The sequence below is a fragment of the Canis lupus genome, chromosome 18 (assembly GCF_011100685.1).
Source record: "Canis lupus familiaris isolate Mischka breed German Shepherd chromosome 18, alternate assembly UU_Cfam_GSD_1.0, whole genome shotgun sequence".
NCBI lineage: Eukaryota > Metazoa > Chordata > Mammalia > Carnivora > Canidae > Canis > Canis lupus.
The window spans coordinates 4,581,461-4,599,943 of record NC_049239.1 but is presented as its reverse complement, the minus strand read 5'-3'; the positions used below and the strand labels follow the sequence as shown (position 1 = coordinate 4,599,943).

Below are 18,483 nucleotides of genomic sequence, written 5' to 3'. Positions count from 1 at the left end.
AGAGACCAAAAAAAGGAAAAAATCAATTTAAAAAATACCAAGAAAAAAAGAGAATATAGTCCAACAGATGAACAGAACAGAGCAATACACTGGACCCTGTGTGCATTTTGCTGTTTATTAAAAAACTAGATCTAAAATCATAAAGAAAGAAAAACATATATATGTGCAAAAAATTAAGCACATTGATAGGACAGGTTGTAACTGTAAAAATGAAAAGGAACAGACCAAATTAAAAAGAAGAAGAAGAAGAAGAAGAAGAAGAAGAAGAAGAAGAAGAAGAAATCTAAACAAAAAGGGGAATAGAGCAATATACTACATCCTGACTGCATTTTGGTCTGTTAGAAGAACCTACATCCCAAAATCATAAAGAAAGAAAATCTTATATATATATATATATATGATATATAAATCTTATATAAGATAAGATATATAAATCTTATATATATACATCTTATATATATCTATATACAAAAATAAAATTAAATACATTGAAAAGATAGAATATAACTGTAGAAATGAAAATGTAAAAAAAGTTTTTAACAAAATAATAGAAAAAGACAAAAAAGAGAGAGATTATCATACATGTGAAGAAAATAGAGCAATACACTAGTTTCTGGATGTATTTTGGTTGTTTATTAGAAGAAACTGCATCTTAAAATTGTCAAAAAGAAAAAAAACATGTTTACAAAAATAGAATTAAATACAATGAAAGAATCGAATGTAAGTGTACAAAAAAGAAAATTATAGAAGATCTTTTAAAAAGAGTTGATAAAATTAAAAATTGGTTGAAAAAAGAATGAGAAAAAAATGAAAACTGAAAGACTAAAGAATCGTGGGGGAAAAAATATGAATTCTAGATCACTATTTTCTCCTAGTGCTGGAGTTTGCAGTTATGTGTGATCAGTAAACTTGGTCTTGGTTGGATGTTCTTGTTGATCTTCTGAGAGAGGGACCTGTTGTGCTGATTCTAGAGTATCTTTGCCCCAGGTGGAATTGCACCACACTTATCAGGAGGCCAGGTTAAGTAAGATGCTCCAGAGTACTCTATGTGGCTTTCGATCCCTGAAGGCTTTCTTCACCTTCAGGACAAAAGAGTGAGAATGAGAATGGCCGCCTCCCAATCTCCAGTGCCACAGCTGAAAGCTCGGGGCCCCATTACTCAGTGTACCCTCAGGAAAAAAGAATCTATCTTTCTTGTCTCCCTGTTCTCTGGCTGCAGTCTGTGCTCACCTGTGATCCAGCATTTCTATTTCTGGCATGTGTCCCCTTTTCAGGTTTCCAAACCCTGCAAATTCTTGTGGCATGCACCCACACCTCTCCTCCTGGGGGTAGGAAGGGGGTTCTTGAGGTGGTTCTCCCACTTGTTGGTCCCTGGCTTGGAGATCAGTCACCTGACTATGCCACAGTTTGCAGTATATGGCAGCCCTAAGCTGAGAGCCCACTCCTGAGCTCACTGATTGGCCTTGGGTTCCAACTGATGCCTGGGAACTCTGCCACATGAGGCACCTTCAGCCTTCCCCAGACCACACTGTCCCACCTAGGATTTCACCTCATTTCACTACTTGAGTAGGGGCATCCATCACTGGAGCAGATTTTTAAAAGTTCTGATTTTGCACCCTACTACTATATCACTCTCTGGGGCTGGCTGACACTTTTCTATTTGTAGATTTGCAGCTTTTCTTTTCTTAGACCTCCACTTGAGTTCTCAAATGTTCAGAATGATATGATAGCTATTTAGCTGAATTCCTGGGACCAGATGAAACTCCTACTCCTCCACCATCTTGGACTACCCACCCTCCATTTTATTTGTCTTATTTCTCTTTTCTAAAGGGTATGATCTGTAAATGTAGTCTATTCATTTTGGTATTTACTGTAGTTTCTAGTTTTCCCAGGTGCCTTGTAAATAGTCAGTAACTGAGGGCTTCCCTATGGGAAGTCTGCTTCTCCCTCTCCCTCCACTGCTCCCCTTGCTTGTGCTCTCTTGCTCTCTTTCTCTCAAATAAATTAATTAGTTAAAAAAAAAAAAAAAGAAACACTGCTATAGAGAGTTTGGCCCAGGATCAATGAACACAATGTCATCACTGGAAGATGGTATAAATGTAGAAATGGTCTTTGCATTCATATTGTACCTTAGACTGTATTCATGTAGACTTCTAGTCATGTAAAAATGCCTCTTTCTTTATATTACCACATATAAAATTATTGGTGTGATATAGTAGGGAATAAGCACACACAATCATTTACAAACCATTAATGTAGATTTGTACTTTTTTGAGCACTATAATTTGTTGGGCATTCCTATTAGGATTCTAAGTAATATCTTTATATTGCATTTTGAAAGCAGAGCATATTTCAATGTAAGAAGTGGGTTCCTATTGATACATGGTTTGCATAGAGGATAGTGTTTTTCAAATATGACAGTAGGTTAAGTTCTACTTAAAGACAGCTCAATTGTCCCTAAAATGTAAAAATTTTCTCCAAAATTTACAGCTGTGGCAGTTTTTTAAAAATTATTTTTTATGCTGTCTTCATGCAAGGGATAGTTTAGTGCATTTTACTGGAGATTTTCTGAGAACCATTTGTGAATGAGTGATTAAAACCTCTTTTGTATTTTTCCCTCAGGTATTAACTAAAGTTCTTAAATTACTTGTTAATATTTGTTTCATATCAAGGCAGGTTGATTTGTTTTACTAGTCATCAAACATTAATTTTCAGATTATCAGCACACAAAGTCTTAGAAAAAATGACTACATCAAAGAAAATGTTAAAAAGTAAAGATGTAGAAGTGATAGAAATAGTGATCATGTACACACATAAAACTGAGAAATCAGGTTTCTTAGCAATATTGCATTCTTTATATCTTTCTGTTATAAAGATTCCACATATCTTTATTCTTTCTTCAACATCCTCACTATATCTTTATCATGGATAATTATTTGGCTGATATACAACTTATTTATTTAGCAAACATCAAATTTGGAGCTGTGCAAAGTATTCATCATTATGAGTTTTGCTTTTTCCCATAGTCAATAGTTTTGAGAAAAGTACATTGTGAAGATGTGGAAGCAGTTGTGGGCTGTAATATTCAGAGTTACACAATGGGTCATAAACATGTAAAGGCATACAGAATATCATCCAATATTATCTTAATATTTTTTAAAAAAGTATTAGTATGTCCAGAGCAATAGAATAAACATTGTATTCACTCTACAGAGTGTATAAAAATGAATCTATTCATATGCTAACAGCATGTTGAGTTTAATAACCTAATTAAAAGTTTTATTGTATCTATTAGAGAAAAAAATCAAGAGTCATGTTTAACAAAATAAATAAGTGAGAAAGAAAAAAACAAAGCAATTAAACAAAAACAAAGAAAACAAAATGAAAACCCAGCCACAGTTTACTGAATCTTTATCATCAGCTTTGGTTATTACTAGAATATAATTCTAGTAATTTGGGGCTGATTTCATGCCTTTTTAAAGGTCCTATGCAATGAACAGCTTATTTGCAGTAACATAAGCTTTATTAAGGAAGGAAGGGTTTTATTTTGTTTTATTAACTGCTGTATCTCCAGAACCAACAAATGTGCCTTCAATAGAAGATTCTTAATTAAAACTGAGAGCATGTTATCTTTTCTCTAAATTCCTAACATCCTTAGTATTTGTTTAAGTTAACTGACATGTACACAGTGTTTTTATGTACCTGATACATATAAATGTATGTGCACACACATACATACCCATTTACTTTTGTATTTAATAAACATATACATTTACATATGGAGATTTTACTTTTGGAAAAAAATTGTGTATTGTTATGTTGCAGGGACAATCAGGGTCCACCAAACAGTCTTTTACTTTCTTATTTCCCATTCTCCCTTGCAGAACTTTGAGTAGCTGTGTAGTGTATAGTTTTTTTTTTCAACCAAGGCCACTGAAAGACTGTGTATCTACTCCCTCCCTCTTTTCCCCTAGTGTAGCAATTTCTTAATTATTCTGACAGAGGGGAATTTCCCAGGCTATATTTGCTTTTCATATTAAACACTTGAAAGTCTGAACTGACGTGTTATAACAGAGCCTAGCCTATTATTACTAATACAGTGGTTTGGTATGACCGTCTTGCTGATGTGTTATTATTTAATCTTTTGATATATTATGACCCTTCTAGATAAATTCTGATAAATCTATGATCTGCGGGAAGCTTAAGTTTATGTAACTTAATGTTCCTTGATAAGATCTATACACTAAATAGGTATTAATGGTATATTATTTAAGTAGATTAATGCTTAATTCTATCCCTTCTAAATGTCTACTATTTTCCCTTCTCACCTGATAATATATCTAGACTTGAAACTCCAAGTCTGTAATCTCAATTAATTTTTTTCACTTTCTTTGAGACTCATCTTCATAATCCAACAAAAAATATCTTCAATGTTTATTACTTCTAACTTTTCTTACTCTAAAACGAGGTGATTCTTTGAAAAAAATATACTAAATTTTCTTCTCATGCCTATAGACCTCTACATATGAATTCCTCTATTTTTTGGAAGCAGTGACTGACAGTCATTACATTTTCGGACTCACTAGTCATTCCTTCAATTACCTGTGCAATTTGGCTTTCCTACTACACACCATTCTCTTGAAAATATTCTTAATGTTTCGGATTTCTATATCCTTCTCTATTTTCTCTATCAACTTATGACTTGAAATTTCAGCAGAACTTGAATAAGTAGATCACATCTTGGAACACAGTCCTTCATTTCAATTTTAAAATATCAACTAAAGTATGTTTATTTTTCTTTGTGAACAAAATTTTGTCTGTAGTCTACATAAACATGAACTATTACAAAAGCCAATGGTTTTGCACCTATAAGTTTTTATTCTTCTTCCCTTCATTTATTTTTATCCACCTGACAGAAGAGAAGAATGGAAGAGTATGAAAAGCATACATTCTCCTTGTTGGAATTTGATTCTTCTAATTTTAAAGAATGGATAAAGAGTATATTATCAGTGAGAGTTCTGAACAATGCAAACCTTTGAGCAACCACACAGATACATGGACAAGAAAGGTACCATTATGGAATTTTGAAGTTAAAGTACACTACAAATTTATTATTTTATGAAGTGCCTTTTTCACATCCTTTCCCCACATATTTGAGTATTTTTTGTGTGACATGAATTTATGGCTAAATATTCTGTTCTCTGTTTAGTTATAAATTTCTCCAACCTTGTGTAAAGTCTTAACCATCCTATTTCTGTATAGATCATTCATCTATCTTGTCTTGTTATGAGTTAGCATTATTGCTTTTATGGAGGCAGTAATTTACTCCCCATCTTTTGCATAAGCCTTCATTCAAACTTTGGGGATGGAATTGGGATGACAGTATTAAGAACCTAGGCTCACTTTTGCTCATGAGAAGAACTAGACAACAGTCAAATCAGCTTGAATACCCAGAAACCAACCTGAGACTGACAGAACAAGCTCCACATCTAAAGGTAGAGAAGAGGCCACACTGAGGAAGGTAGGAAGTGTGGAGATACAGCTTGGGAGAGAAACAAATCATAGCGGGGGAGAGACCTACAGTTCACGTAGAAAGGTTAGAGATGGACTAGCACACAGGGGAACCCTCACAAGGAAGACAAATCCTCATAGCAGTTGGCATGGAAAGCGAAAAGGGTCAAGTTGTGTGAGTTTTCACAACCACAGGGGCTTAAAGACAGGAGATTTATTTATTTATTTATTTATTTATTTATTTATTTATTATTTTTTAGATTTTATCTATTTATTCATGAGAGACACACAGAGAGAGAGAGAGAGAGAGAGAGAGGCAGAGACATAGACAGAGGGAGAAGCAGGCTCCATGTAGGGAGCTGGATGTGGGACTTGATCCCAGGGCTCCAGGATCATACCCTGGGCTGAAGGCAGGTGCTAAACTGCTGAGCCGCCCAGGGATCCCCAAGAATGGAGTATTAAAGGACAAGGCACTTGGCTCAGGGAGCGCACAGAGTCATTGCAGCTGCTGTTGGAGAGAAGGCAGGGAGAACAGTCCATGGACATACAGTGTGGAAACAGTGATCTGAAGAGTGCACACAGTGGGGAGGTCATTTTCTCATCTCAGCTCAGAGTATGTCCTAGAGAAATAGCATTTATGGAGAGATCCTTCTGGGAACGAAGAAACTAGCAGAAGCCATTTCCCTCCCTCACACTTCTGCAGAAGCACACAGCAGCTGTGAGAACCAGTATAGAACTAACACTTGTTACCAGCTTGCTTAATCTAAGCCCCATTCATATGCTCTGGTGAAACTACCCTTCCCAGTCACATTTGTCTCAGCGTCACACCAAATCTGTTCTCCTCCCCTGCTCACACCCTCTCTCCTGACTCAGGAGTCTTGCAGGACCTCAATTCCAGTGGCAGTGGTAACAGGTCTCATTGCATAAAGTAGACCAGAGTGTACCTAGTAAAACACAGAACACTTAGGCAAGGGAACAAACATGGCCCACAACATACAAAGAAAGCCTCTGCACATGATTTCCCTGAAGGATAAAGTGGCCAGGAAAAATACAGCAGAGCACACACAGTGCCCATTGGAGACACCTCCAAAAGCACCAGGCCCTAAGGAACAGGGGACACTGTATTTCTGGGCACTATTAGAACTCTTCTTCATAAGTTCATTCCCTGAAGAACAGGAGACATAGCTGAATTTCCTAACAGAGAGAAACAGGCACAAAGGCTCAGACAAAATGAGAAGACAGAGAAATTTGTCCCAAATGAAAGAACAGGACAAGGCCATGGCCAGAACTATAAGTGAAACATATATAACTAACATGCCTGATGGAGTATTTAAGGCAATGAATAAGGATACTCATTGGACTTGAGAAAAGAGTGGAAAACATGAATAAGACCTTTAACACAGAGATAAGGAATGACATTACAGAGATAAAGGACTCAATAAATGAAATGAGGAACATACTTGATGGAAAGAACAGCAGGCTAGAAGAAGCAGAGGAACAAATTAATAACCTAGAAGGTAGAGTAATGGAAAGTAATCAAGCTGAACAAAAGAGATAAAAAAGAATTATGCAAAATGAGAATAGGCTTAGAGAAGTCAGTGACTCCATCAAGCATAATAACGTTCATATTATAGCAGTCTCAAAAGAAGAAGAGAAAAGGTGGTAGACAATTTATTTGAAGAAATAATAGCTAAAAACTTCACTAATCTGGGAAAGGGAATCAGAATCCAAATCCAGGAGGCATAGAGAACTTCCAACAAAATCAACAAAAGCAGATCCATACCAAAACATATTAATAACTAAGCTGGCAAAATATGGTAATACAAAAATCAAAAGCAGCAGGACAAAAGAAGACAGTAACATACTAGGGAAGCCCCATAAGTCCTTGTGGGTTTTTGTCTGTTTGTTTGTGTTTGTTTTTTTGCAGAAACTTTTCAAGCCAGAAGAAAATGACATGGTATATTCAAAGTGATGAGAGGGAAAAATTTGCAGTCAAGAATACTCTATCCAGCAAGGCTATCATTCAAAATATAAGGAGAGATAGTTTCCTAGGCAAACAAAATCTAACAGGGCTCATGACCTCTAAACTATCTCTGCAGGAAATATTAAAGGAAATTCTGAATGGAAAGGAGAGAACAGAAATGACAGTATAAAGGTAGGAAACACAAAAGCAGTGACAATGATTATTTCTGTAAAAAAAATAAATAAATCAAAGAACTCACATAATAGAAGGATATAAAATTTGACAACATATACCTAAAACACAGGGAGGAAAGGATTAAAGAATGAGTTTAAATGTAAACAACTATCAACTTAATATAGAGTGCTATATGCCAAAGATGTTATATACAATTGTAACAGTAACTATATATCAAAAACCACTCCTTAAACATGCAAAAAATAAAGAGGAAAAAATCCAAATACATCACTAAAGAAAATTGGTAAACCATTGAAGAGAGAAAGACAAAGGATCTGAGAAAATCTTCAGAAACAATCACAAAAAAGTAATAAAATGGCAATAAATACATATCAATAATTACTTTGAATATAAATTGACTAAATATTCCAATCAAAAGACCTAAGTGATATAATGGATTTAAAAAAAAAAAAAAAAAGACTCATCTATATGCAACCTACAAGGCATTCACTTTAGACCTAAAGACACCTGCATATTGAAATTGAAGCAATGGAGCAAAACATGTATTATGCTAATGGATGCCAAAAGAAAGCCAGGACAGCAATACTTGTATCAGACAAAATAGGCTTTAAAACAAAGACTGTAGTAAAAGAGACAAAGAAGGACACTATATAATAATGAAGGGGCCAATGCAACAAGAAGATATAGCAATTATAAATACATCTCCAACTTAGCACTCAAATACATAAAACAGTAATAAACATAAAGGAAAACATAAAAGGGAATTTTAACACCCTACTTATATCAATGGTGAGTTAGGGACAAAGAGGGCTAGGTAGGGAAAGATAGGTAAGGGGCCACAGAATCAGGCTCACAAAAATCCCAAAAATGCTGAGGTGTAAGGAAACCAGCTAAAGGAACAAGCCAGACCACCCTGCCCTAGGTGTGAGCAGGGGGGGTATCTTTTTTATGATAGTTATCTATGACCAACAAAGAACACCTTGACCCCAAAGAAGTAAGCCATTAAAGATGTTATCACTAGTCCTTACTCAATGCTGATATCAATAGATGCCTTAAAAGGATTTAGGTTCCCTGGTTGGCTTTCAATAAAAGCCCCCAGTGGCAGCCCTGTCAGGGCCCCTCTCATTTCTGAGAGTTTTTTCTGTATCCTCACTTAATAAACTTCTATCACTTTACTCACTCTGCTTTGCTGGTGAGATTCATTCTTCAGCTCCATGAGACAAGAACCAAACTCCCATATCAACGGGTATATCATCTAAACCAAAAATCAACAAGGTACAATAGCTTTGAATGACATGCTGAAACAGATGGATTTAACAGATATATTCAGAACATTCTATCTTAAAACAGCAGAATACATCTTCTTTTTAAGTGCACAGGGAACATTCCTCAGAATAAATCATATATTAGGCCACAAAACAAGCTTCAATGAATTCAAGAAGATTGAAATCATACCATGCATCATCTTTTTCTGATCACAATGCTATGAAACTACAGGTCAACCACAAGAAAATACCTAGAAAGGCCACAAATATACACAGGTTAAACAGCACACTACTAAACAGTGAATGGGTTGACTGGGAAATAAAGGAAGAAATAAAAAATTGCACAGAAACAAACGAAAATGAGGACACAACAGTCCAAAATCTCTGAGATGCAGCAAAAGCAGTATTAAGAGGAAAGTTTATAGCAATACAAGCCTTTCTCAAGAAGAAAGAAAAATCTCAAATAAACAAAAAGCTAGGAAAAGAGTAACAAACAAAACAAAACCAGCAGAAAAAGAGGAAATAATAAAGATTAAAGCAGAAATGCATGATATATAATTTTAAAAAATAAAGTAATAGGACAGATCAAGGAAACCAGGGACTAGTTCTTTAAAAACTCAATATAATTGAAAATTGTCTCACCAGATTTATCAAGAAAAAAATTGACTAAAATAAATAAAATCACAAATGAGGAGGAGAAATAACTATCAACACCAGAGTATTACAAAACAATTAGAATATTATGAAAAAATATATGCCAACCAATTGTACAACCTAGAAGAAATGGATACATTCCTAAGAAAATGTAAGTTACCAAAACTGAAGTAAGAAGAAATAGAATATTTGCACAGATTGTTAGCCAGCAAAAAAATTGAATCAGTAATCAAAAACTCACAAAAATCAAGTCCAGGAACAGATGGCTTCACAGGCAAATTCTGCCAAACACTTAAAGAAGAGTCAACACTCATTCTTCTCAAACTATTCTAAAAAATAGAAAAGGAAGGAAAACTTCAAAATGAGGCCAGCATTATTCTGATCCTGAAAACAGATAAAGACACCCCTAAGAAAAAGAAGTACAAGCTAATTTCGTTGATGAACATAGATGCAAATCTCAACAAAATACGAGTAAACTGAATTCAACAATACATTAAAAAAATTCATTCACCATGATCAAGTGGGATTTATTCCTGGGTTACCAGGGTGATTCAATATTCCTAAATCAATCAACGTGATGCAACACATCAAAAAGAAAAAGGTTTAGAATATGATCCTCTCAACAGATGCAGAAGAAAACATCTGACAAAGTACAACACCCATTCATGATCAAAACCCTCAACATGATAAAGTCCATATACAAAAAACTCACAACTACATCACGCTTAATGGGGAAAAACTGAGACCTTTTTCCCTAGGGTCAGGAACAAGACACGGATGTCCACTCTCACCACTTTTATTCAACATAGTATTGGAAGTGCTGGTCCCAGAAATCAGACAACAAAAAGAAATAAAAGGCATACAAATTAATAAGGAAGAAGTAAAACTCTCACTATTGCAGATAATGTGATATGTATAGAAAACACAAAAGACTCCACCAAAAACTACTAAAACTGATGAAGGAATTCAGTAAAGCCTCAGGATACAAAATCAATGTGCAGAAATCTACTGCGTTTCTATACACCAATAATAAAGCAGAAGAAAAATAAATTAAGGTAATAATCTCATTGGGGCACTTGGGTGGCTCAGTCAGTTAAACCTCCAAGTCTTGATTTCAGTTCAGGTAATGACCTCAGGGTTGTGAGATTGAGCCCTGTGCTGGGCTCTGCACTTAGCATGGAGCCTGTTTATGATTGTCTGTCTCTCCATCTGCCCTAACCCCCCTCTTCTCATGCAAATGCTCTCTCTCTCTTTCTCTCTCTGGAAAAATAAAATAAAAATAAAAATAAAAGGGAAATTAAAAAAAAAAAAAGAAAACAAAAAGGAATGAAAAGAGTCCCATTTACAATCACACCAAAAATAAGATATCTAGTAATAAATAACACAGAAAACGAATAATCCAATTAAAAATAGGCAGAAGATATGAACATATTTTTCTAAAGACACATGGAAAGTTGCCCAACATCACTCATCATCAGGGCAATGCAAATCAAAACTACCATTAGATACCACCTCACACTTGTCAGAATGGTTAAAATCAAGAACACAAGAAACAAGGGATGTTGGTAAGGATGTGGAGAAAAAGAAACCCTCATACACTGTTAGTGGGAATGCAAACTAGCTCATCCCCTGTGGAAAACAGTATGAAGTTCCTCAAAAACTTAAAAATAGAACTGCTTTATGAACCTGCAATCACATTACTGAGTATTTACTCAAAGAATGCAAGAGCATTAATTCAAAGGGATACATGCGTCCCTATGTTTATAATAGTGAAGATATGTCATGTCCATTGATTGATGTGATCTTTATATATATATTTATATATGTGATATACTATTACATATATAGTGGAGTATATCTATATCTATCTATCTATCTATCTATATATATATATACATACACACCATATATATATATATATAGCCTCACTTCAGCTCTGAAATAGAGCAAGAGATTTTTTGTTCTATAGATTTATATATATATATATATATATATATATATATATATGATGGAATATTATTCAGCCATAAAATAGAAGGAAATTTTGCCATTTTCAATGACATGGATGGAGTTACACAGTATTATGCTAAGCAAAATAAGTCAGCCATAGAAAGACAGATATCATATGACTTCACTATATGTGGAGTTTAATAAACAACAACAACAAAAAATGAACAAAGGGGTAATAGAGAGGGCAGGAGAGAGAGGGAAATAAGAAATAGGCTCAATTACAGAGAACAAACTGATGGTTACCAGAGGGGAGGGGGTGCAGTAATGGGCAAAATAGGTGATGGGGATTAAGGAGGGCACTCGTCATTATAAGCGTTGGGTATTGCTCGTTATGCCCTGATGGTGACGTATGGAATTACTGAATCACTATATTGTACACCTGAAACACTGTGTCTTAAAAACAAAACAAAAAATCTCTTGTTCTATTTCAGAGCTGAAGTGAGGCTATCCTGCTCCTTCAAAACATGGGGTTCCCATTTTCTTGTCCTTCTTGTGAGTTTCTTCTCTAAATTTCCTGATTTACTCATTCCACTCATTCCTATGCTTAATTATGTTTTTCATGTGAATGACTTCTACAGCAATATATCCAACCATATAATGTCTCCAGAAATCCTGTTCTGTGATTTTTAATATTTTTGGATATTGCAGACATTTTATTTAGGAGACAGAAGTTAATATGATGCTATATATAGCCTGTTATACAGGGCACATGTAGTTCATTTACAGAGTGGTAAATTGTTGCCTATGGTAATAGTCTGTAGGCTTCCTAGAGGAATTTTTTTATGAGTTCTGCTGATTTATTAGTAATATAAATGTCTCTATCAGATAATGGCCATTTTGTAAATGGTAAGAGTGATATTTTAAGTTTAGGAGAAAGGCTGATGATCTAAAATGACCTCAAGAACCCACAAAAAATAACTTTATAGGAAAAATGTAAAATGTAAGTATTCTGTGTATTGTTTATACTATTTGGGATATTACTTTAGTGACAATTAGTCTTTTATTCTCATACACACTTAAATGAATATTTCATTAGTGAGAAAGGCATTAAAATAATGGACACTGTTCTCTGTTTCATCCTGATACGTTAACCAATCTGTTTTATAAGAAATTCAAACTTATAAACTTTATGTGTTCATTCTTATATAATCATATGAAAGCATTTATGATTTCTTCCAGAACTAATTCATTCTCCTACATATTCTTTCATGAAAAGAGAAGGATATGAGTCATGAATTTAATATTTGACCGAAACATAACATCCTCACATTGTACACAGACCCCTGATACAATCACTTATTCTTAAGTGAGATGTATTTGCTCAAGCATTGATACATTCATTTAACAGATACTCATCTGATGCTTTCTATGTGACAGATATTGCCTTTAGCACCGGAAATCCATGAAAACAGGGGGAATATTCATTATAATATGCATTCTAAATGATATCCTTAAATTGTAAAGCCAAGAACATTCTGGCAGAGAGCATATCAATTTCTAAGTTTCTAAATTTCTAAGTAACCTTGATTTATGCAGGAACAAGAAAAGGAAACCACTGTGACTGGTGCATCCTTACCAACTAGAAGTGTCTTGATGTCAATGCAGAAAAGACAGAATCCAGAAGGGTCTTATGGAAAGTAGGAAAGATGGAAAGGCTTTCCTAAATAAATTTTGTAACAGATTGGAACAGGACTTTATTAATAGATTACTTTGGTTCCTAGGGAAAGAAAAGCAATTTGTAGGAAGAAAGAATAGGAGCAGAGTGAACAATTAGCATATCTCCTGATAAGAGAGGAGGAACATGTATCTTTCTCATGAGTACTTGAAATTGGGTTTATATCACAATATGGATATCCTACTGAGGTGTGTCTATAAAGTTTCTTTTATTCTAGATTAGAGGCATAGAATAAGATATGGTGTAAAAATAGGCTGCGTAGCCCACTTCCTACTCTAATGATGAAAAGAAACAAAGGGATTAAACAAGAAAAAACATTCCAAAGGAGAGAAGCTACATTTACAATCATATTTTCATTCCTTTTATTAAGGTTTTATCTGTTGTAACCGTGTGATATATTTTTATTCCCATTCTTGAGGTACTAAATCCTGTTTCTAAGGCATGGTGGAAGAACTTTTATAGGAAATTGTCTGAGGTTCCCAAGAGATCACAATACATTTTTAAACTGGTAGTTCATAAACTTTCACATGTATTGGGATCACCTGCAGAGCTTTATATATCTTGTTGGAGGCATAATTCAGGAGGCACGTAATAGGGCGCAATAACTCCATTTCTAACAAGTCCCCAGGTGAGGCTGACCTCACTGGTCAGGAGATCACATTTTAGAGCACTGTTTTAAAATTATAAAAATGTCTCTGAAATTTTAGTCAGAGAAGCATCATTTGTTTTGTTGTTATTATTGGAGTGAATATTCAAAGAAAATGGTGACTTTGGATCCAGAGATCATGGTTGACCATCGTTCTAGCTTTACCTGCTTCTGTTGTTCTCCTAATTATTAATACAAGAGGGGGTGTTAAAAATGAATATATTCACATACTGTCTGAAATCCAGACAGAAAGAAGATGAACGGAAGAGGAAAATGGAGGAATAAAAACAAGGAATAAAAACAAGAAGGAAAAGAAGAGGAAGAGGACAAGATGAAGCACACATTTGCTTTGACTAATTGACTGGAGGCAAATGAGTATTTTAAAAGATTCTTTTTCAGTTAGGTATGTCTTCATGTTGAGGGCTCATCTCTATAAGATTTTTTATTGATAACTTAATATATTTTTTAAAAAAGATTGTATTTATGTATTTGAGAGAGACAGAAAAAGAGAGAGAGAAAGAGTATAAGTGGAGGCAGGGGAAAGCTGAGCTTCTCCCTTTCCCTCCACTGAGTAGGGAGCCTGATGTGGGGCTCTATCCCAGGATCCTGAGATCATGAAAGATGTTTAACCAACTGTTATTTAGCCACCTAGGTGACACAATAACAACACAATTTTTTAAAGAACTTTACTGATATTTCAGACTCAACCAACTGTTAGGAAAACAGGATTTACAGTTTGGCACCTCTTCATTATTTTATGCTTTCCTTGGTCCTATATCTATAAGATCTTTAGCTTCCGTTTTTAATCTGGAACAAAGAGGGGCATGACCTCTTTGAATTCTGAAGTGAGGACAAAACTGTATATGATATGCAAAATGTTTAATATATTCTCCAAACTTCAGCATTGCTTGTCCTTCTTATATTCAATATCGTAGGGGATTTTTGAACAACATAAAACAAAATAAATACACTCTGATGAGGATCCCCCCAAATTCATGTACACATGGAACCTTGAAATGTGACTTCATTTGGAAAGAAGAACTTTGCAGATGTAATTAGTTAAGGATCTTCAGATGACATGACCTAACTCTAATGAGTGGCATCCTTATGAGAAGAGGGGAAGATGCAGTGATACACAGGGAAGAAGGAATGTGAAGAGGAGATAGAGGTTAGAATAATTTACTACAAGCCAAGAATGTCCTGGAGCCAGCAGAAGCTGCAAGAGGCAAGATTTCTTCCCTACAGCCTTTAGGGAGAGCATGACCCTGCTGATACTTTGATTGCCAACTTCTAGCCTCTGAAACTGTGCAAGAGTAAATTTCTGATGTTTTTAAGTCACTAAGTTTGTGGCAATACATCATGGCAGCCCCAGGATATATAATATACCATCTAGGTGTGATATATACATCAACCACCTCTGTTTATCATGACATTTACGTTTTATAGTTTGTAGATTATTCCTCTTCTGTGTTAATTTTTTGACCCAAAGTTGGTTGTCCTAGGTTTCTGTGACTACTTTAACAAATTAGCACAAACTGAGTGGCTGAAAACAACACATATTAATTCTTTTAATTAGCTTAAGGAGGCCAAAAGTCTGAACTCAGTTTTATCAGACTAAATGCAAGGTGTTGCCAAGGCTTCATTCCTTCTTGAAGCTCTAGGAGATGGTCTGGAGGCTGCCCATATTTCTTGGTTTATATCCTTTCTCTGCATCTCTCCAACCTCTTAGTTTGTCCTCATACCTCCTACTTCTCTGGCAATTGTACTTTCTCCGTGCTATGAAGACACTTGTGATTCTGTCTCTAGGGGATAATGCAGTATAATCTCCCAACCCAGAGATCCCTAATGTATTAACATCTGCAAAGTTCTTTTTTGCCATACGTTACACTTACAGGCTCCAGGCTTTGGAACTTGGACATGTTTGGAAGACATTTTTCAGTTTACCACATGAGCTAAATTAAAAAAAAAATTATTATGCATTTCTCTTTTTGATCCTGCTATGCATTCATATGTCCTCCTAGTTATATGGAATCCCAATATTCTAGCCTGTTGACCTGCAGAAACTGGTAGAGACTGTAAAACAATAGCAATAGAGATGGCAAATAAGGTATTTAAACACATACAGAAGTCATTGTGCTCTGTCCTCTTTACCTGCCTCACTGCAGGTAAAACACAGTGAGTTCATGGGATGTGAGCAAAGGTGGCTCCCCAAGGAATGAAAGTAAAGAGACCAAGATAAAGATTTGCTAAACATTTGTCACATCGATATTATATGCACTATCAGGTAATCCAAGAGCTATTTTGGAACATTGTGAGTGCTAGTGTAGAGGCCAAAGGAAGGTAGTCCCAAGACAGGGCATTTTTGCCTGAATATTATTTTGAGTTCAAAGAAATCAAAACTGAATAGTTTCAGGAAAAGCTCTTTATCTCTCCCTCAACAATCCGATTCTACAAGGAAGATAGCTATTAACAAATACTCATCTTTACCTAAAAAATCTTATCAACCTAAATAGGGCAATGTTTTTCTTCCAAACATTTCCTTTCATCTTCTTGCTAACAGCCTTTTCTTCTTCTGTATCTTCAGGCCCCTGATGCTCTCCTTAGCCTGAGTGTGTCACATTGCCCCACTGCTTTCAGAATGTTACTCTATGTGCATTCCCCATACATCCACTATTAAATTTAATTTTCTCCTGTTAATCTATCTCATGTCAATTTGATTCTTAGCTCAGCCAGAAGGACCTTGAAGGGCAGAGAAAATTCTTTCTCACTAACACTAACATCAAGAAATTCAATTAAATTGATCTGGGAATAAAATGAGAAAGATGAACTAGAATGCATTTGAAATTAGGAGCCACAAGTTTAATCAAGTATGCCAAATTGTTTGAGAAAGTGTAGGTATAGAGAAGGGAGATAAGCCTAGACTTTTGAAATTCAAATGCAAAGATTCTATTTTTGTTTGGGTGTTGAAAATGGGAAAAGCAGCCTTGCCAGGCCAGTGAGTTCCAGTTGTGTTGATTGTGATTTCCCTTTTTTGAAGATGAACAAAGAGGGTTAGTTATCAAAGCCCAGTGTCATCGTGCTTACAAACTACATAATAAACTACCTAAGTTTAGATTCAACACCAGCAAGTTACTCTTTGACACCGTGACTTCTGTTTACTTTGTGTATTGGAGATAAAGTCCTGACTAGTCTGATATTGTTCTAGCTTTTGCCCTGCTCACAAAAATTAAATGAACTATTTATGTGGATATATGTATGTGAACCCAAAGTGACAGCTGAGGAGTTTGTACTTTTTTGTTGATTTTCAAACTTCAATGTGTTGTATGAATAGCATGCAATATTTAAATGATCAAATAACTATAAACAATTATGTATTTCATGTATAAAAAGTCATAAAATACAACAAAGGCTTGGGTGAAAAATGATATATGTTTTCTAATAATAACATCAATATCCTAATATACAAAAGGCACAGTTTTGATTTTGCTGCATTTTTTTGTTGTTGTTGTTGTTGTTCTTTCTTAGATTGCTTCTCTGTGTCAGGCTTTTTTCTGCACGTACTTAAGTACTGCGTATTTGTTTGTATATCTACAGAAAGAAATAAACACACTTTTTAAATTCAAGGTTATTGTAAAGTTACTGAGCTGTATCTCCTTTATGAACTAGTTGTTCTTATAGTTTCAGTCATTTTTTTTCCTTTATTATTATTCCCTAAGGTGCAAAGCAATGATAATATTGTAAATATTTTAGTGATAGGATTTTTGGAAGATCATTTCCATGGTTAATAACTGAGTAATAATTGTTCACTCAAGGTCATCATTGAAAAACAGTTCTCCGGCCTAAATGAAGAGAATGGAATGTTTTAGGCAATTGGGTCCATCTCACTAAGATGTCAGGGTGGGGGGAGGGGAGTTCACTGGGGCCTTATTAGGCACTTGAGCATTTATTGATCACTGCTGTCTGCTCAACAGAGATGCTAATGTGAACCTGGACCACTTTTTCCATGTGTAGAAGCTAATAACATAAATAAATCATGAAGTAGAAGGAAATCACATTTTACCTATTCTATTATGAATAGATCTCCAATGACCCTTGATAGAACGGTTCAGCCTTAACACATTGGTAAGAAATATACTTACAATGCAGAAGTACAAAGTGATGCCTTATGATTACCTATAAAATTGTGATGCTTTGTAATGAAAAAAAGTTTGTAGCGTTGTATGCACAATTTTAGATTAGTCATGTAAAGATATGGAGAAACATATTAAAAATATAAATCAAATTATATCAGCTGTGCCTTTTGTTGGTATGAATATGTAATATTTTGTTTCTCTCTGTATCTACATTTTCCAAAATTTCACTTAAATAAAAATATGTGTGAGATTATTTAAATGAAAGAAAATAGCAGGTGAATTGAAAAGCCTGGAGTATTTTAACATTGATAGTGCTCATAAAACTAGTAACACTCACCTTATAAGACTCAATCTTGACTCTAGGATAGCTGAATATTTGCCTTGCCCCTTGATGAATTTATGTTTTTTTCAAGTATTTGATGAGCCATTAG

At 34.8% G+C, this 18,483-nt stretch overlaps 1 long non-coding RNA gene across 2 annotated transcripts in view; it reads left to right on the top strand.

Annotated features, from left to right (window-relative positions):
- Positions 1-18,483, top strand: part of LOC111090861 — a 71,503-nt gene that overhangs the window by 9,894 nt on the left and 43,126 nt on the right. For both annotated transcript variants that reach the window (XR_005373035.1, XR_005373034.1), the window contains exon 2: positions 4,917-5,068. This is a non-coding gene — a long non-coding RNA (uncharacterized LOC111090861). The remainder of the gene's footprint in view (positions 1-4,916; positions 5,069-18,483) is intronic.